Here is a 4532-nt window from a genome sequence, read left to right as displayed (position 1 = left end):
CTGAAATGGACTTTAGCGTATCATGGGAAATGGTCTAAGATTTATGTAATGCTATTTACATACATGAATACATGAAAGCCCAAAATAAAATTTAATGAAATTAAAAGAAAACTGTACAAGTGTGAATTTAATTTGACACATTCCAAAACAGTCCAATACTTGTAATATTTTTCAATTATCATCAGGACACTGTAGCAATGTTGTGAATTTACACATCAATAGCCAAGAATTTTTTTTTTTTAATCTTGTATGAAATTACACTTCAATCACGAGAAAAAGTCAGTATTTTCCCAAAACAAAGTAGCACGTGCATTTGTATGAGACAGAGGTTTACTTCTACTTCATCAGCAGTTTTCATGATTGCCTGGAAATATTCACTTCACGTTTCTTTGGGGCAAGAAGTGTTTAGAAACAAGAAAAACTTGGAGTCAAACCAGCGTGACCGAACAGATTGCAATCTACTTCCTTTTTAAAAGTGAACTTCAGTTTTAGGTTGAAAAGAAAAAGCTGCACTGTGTAGTCTTGCCCATTTCATGAAAGACAACAATCTATAGGAAGGAAAAGGAGGGCATGTCTTGTTGTGGCCGCCTTCTAATCCTCTTTCTGAGAAACGATTCCCTCTGGAATCATTTACTGTCCCTCTCCAACGTTTTACCACTGATTTACTGTTCTGCTGTAAAAACACATACTGCTTGCAGCTACAGTGCATCTCCGACAAATATGTGGCACAGTTGTATTTTGGACTGAGAAGCTTCAAGACTGACTACTTACGTTCCATACACTCGCCAGACTTCATTAGGCACACCTGCCAAACCGCACTATTGTGACATGCAATCACAAGATCGTAGTAATAAATAAATACATGGCCTTCATAAAGATATTCTAAAAAAGAAAGTTTTATGTATTCATAAGTTATGGGTGTAACTGTGAATATGAACAAAACAAGACAGAAAATGAATGAATGCATATTGATATTTTTATCACCTGTTGCATTTAAACAATTCAAGGTATTTTGAAAGTTCTGAATATTTTTTTCCTCTCCGAGTTGCCAAATAGGAATTAGCTAATTTAAGGGAAAAGGCCACTTTCATCTGAAAGGGGATACAACAAAATGCATGACGTGACGGCTAACAAAAACTACAAAAACGAAAATGAAAGCCACTAATGTTCAAGACAATAGTACACACACCGCATCCTTTTTATTTAGCAATTATAAAGCAATTACAATTATTCCGTGTATGTGTGTTTTCTAACTGCTTTACGACCAAAAAAATGACGGACGTTAAATTTTGTAAGAAGCTAGCAAACTTGAAAACCAGACGAAATTCATCTCGGGATATCAAGCAAGCTATTCGTGTGTTGTTGTATTTTTCGTGTTTAGTGCTCATAAAGTCTTCCAACGTGTCAAAGAGAATAGTAAAATAAAAAAATCTAACGAAAATAATAACATGAAAACGGTATCGCGGATGGCGATACGACTTACAGGTTTATCGGTGCGAACATTTTGAATTAGCACGTCAGAAAAATGGAAACGTGTCTACATTTGGTCGTGGATGTTTGTGTTGCTACGCAGTGGGCTCTCACTTACCCGGGTCACAATGGTTTTACGAGCCGAATCGTTTTCACGCGAGGTCGGGACGGCACTCGGTTCCCTCGCCGCCGTGCCGGGCCAGGAGCGGGAGAAAGGAGGGGTGAGGGGCGGGGGGGGGCTTCTGGGAAACAGTCTGGGCCTAATTGGAAGCGTCTCATGTGTATCCACTTAAACACACGTACAAAAAAAAGAGTGGGGGCGCGAGGATCCCGCTGCTCGCCCACTTGGGTTTCCACCTGGGGAAGCTTCCACCCACGCACGTAACGAGGCAGGCATGAACGTGCTGAGTGGGTTTCGACTTGGCTTCGGGCCCACAACAGTAGGGCACACTGTCTTACCGCAAGAACTGCTGCCTGATTGAAAATTGTATACCTGGTTTCAGTTCGCCAGGTTTCTACATTCTGATAATAACAATTATAATTCACAAGTCCCAGCCCTCTTTTGTTTCTGCAAACACAAATGATAACCTTGGAATAAATCTCTTGGCGGAAATCCTTTATTATGTCAGCTCTGTTCTTTAAATCATTAGCTTCAGCTGGCAAAGATACATGAAACCTGACACACGTTTCTTGTGGTCACCCACGCCCCCAAAAATGCCCCACTGAAAACCCTTATGAAAAAAAACGCTGTTGTAATATTAGGGGGCATGATGGTCGACTTGTTCGCTTTTTTTATTTGTCCATATGTCAACCAGATGATGCTACTTTATCCCATTCAAACCATGGTGCAAAAATGTTGCAATATTTACTGGTTTGCATTACTGAAAAGACAATCATATCATGTGATAGTGGAATTTTTGACCAGAATTGAACCTGCCAAGTATGTAATGTTCAAGCCCTCGTTTGTTTTCTTGTACACCCGAATTCTGTAACTCCAATCACAAATAGTAACCCTTCTTTATGTAATTGCTCGTTCCTTAAATTAGCCTGGACTTGTTCCAACTAGTGACAACAACAAAAAAGACATCCCATTGAAAAATAAAAAAAATATTCCTTTTTTATTTTCCCCCCAAATTATTGCAATCAACTCCCATTCGAAGAATGCAGCAAAATGTCAAGCAGAATTCCACACTGGCTGAAATGATTAATCATATGGTTTGACCCTGAACCTAATAAGTACTGTATGTCTCTTTCAACAACATAGTCACAGTCTCCCCCTGTACCCCCACCCACAAATCATAAACTTGAAAGTTTTATAGCATTCAGTATCTCTTATGTTCACCCATACATCTTATCCTGAACAGGGTCGCGGCGGCGTCCTGGAGCCTATTCCAGCTGACTTTGGGGGCGGACGGCGGACGACACCCTGAACTAGTCAGTCGCAGGGCACATGTTGAGATGAAGCACACACAGCCACATTCACACTAGCACTGAATGGGGATATTCTCCGCTGTCTGCACACAAGGCAGGCGAGTATACCATCAGCGGTATCTCGAACGTAATCCACAAAAGATAATGGGAGGCAACTGGACTTGTGACCCGAAATGCTTCAGTTGTAAATCTTAGATATCGTTTTTCTTCAGTAATCGCAATGCTTTCAATTCAAATGAAAAAGTTGAATGTGTCATTTTTGATGCCATTTAACTCTGACTATCACTCACCTCTGGACTGTTAGAATAAAGTGTGGGGCAGGATCTTTTTTTTTCTCTCAGAAGACAACCTGCCTGTTTCGATTTTCCTCTACAAAAGTGTGATACTGAACGAAGCAGCTCACTTTCTACACCGCCGCCGCAACGGTGTTGAGAGATGTCTCCGTGACATCTGAGCCAGAGTGGGGAACTTCATTAACCTACCTGTGCAGCAGTGGGTTATCATCTTGAGTTGTGGTCTCGCCGAGGCATGTCTCTAACTGTATTTCCTCAGATGTTTAATCAAATTCCTCTTGTTGAAAGTGCTCGCCTTCAGCCATCCCCTGGACAATTTTGCAGGGCATAATTTGCAGTCGGCTTTCGTGTTGTTGGAAGTGTTTTACATTGCCATGAGGCTGACTTTACTTGTGGCTTTCATCAAAAATTTCAAAGCCGCTCTCCTCATTCGGGGCATTTGTCAAAATGTCACAAAAAATATTACTGTTTCCCAAAAGGGTGGCTGGTTACAGTAATAAAAAGGACGTATCTTTATTGAACATCTGAGTGAAAATGCAAATAATTACACTTTGAAGTTATTGCAATCGTTTGCCTTCCGATCCATAATTTGAGCATTTTCTCCATTCAAAGCATGCAGTAACATTTCAAGCAAGCGTGACTAACTGAAATGATACACATGTCGCTATTATGTCAGTCAAATGTTTGATAATGATTTTGCCTGCCAAGTATGTAGTGTTCCGCACCGAAGGACCCTCATTTTTGTTCTTTTACACCCAAATAACAGTGTTGTGACTTCTTGCTGCAAGCTTTGACTGTGTGAATAGTAGCGCCATCTGGTGGGCTAATCAGTTACCTATAAAAGTATCAATGACGTGATGAGTGTCAGCTGGTTGGTGGTGGTCTGCCTGGGTGGTGTCACAGGCGCACAGCTGCACACAAAACAATTCGACCAACAACATGCTTGCTTATTTATATACTGGACCACTCTCACCCAGACCTCCTGTTCACTGAATGAACGCTCACTCCATATAGGAAAGTCATTCCTATTCATTGCTTCATTAGACATCACTTCACATATTCCTATTCCCGCTGCCTCAATGTTGGGAGCTGTACAAAAACAAACAAACAAAAAACTGTGAAATGGCTTCAGGCTAGAAAAATGGCCCGATGTTAACACTCACATGCTGTAAATTAGTTGTATGAAAGGAATGATTTTTGTGTTGCTGGACATCCAACAAGTGCCCGTGGCCAATTATAATATTTGGGATTGATGGTACAAGATCTGAATAAGGCTCACCTTAAGCTGCACTTATTAGTCCCATAGTGCCCCCTGTTGTCCATAATAACACACGATCA

The sequence above is a fragment of the Hippocampus zosterae genome, chromosome 17 (genome assembly GCF_025434085.1).
Source record: "Hippocampus zosterae strain Florida chromosome 17, ASM2543408v3, whole genome shotgun sequence".
Taxonomy (NCBI): Eukaryota; Metazoa; Chordata; class Actinopteri; order Syngnathiformes; family Syngnathidae; genus Hippocampus; species Hippocampus zosterae.
This window is presented reverse-complemented; position numbering follows the sequence as displayed.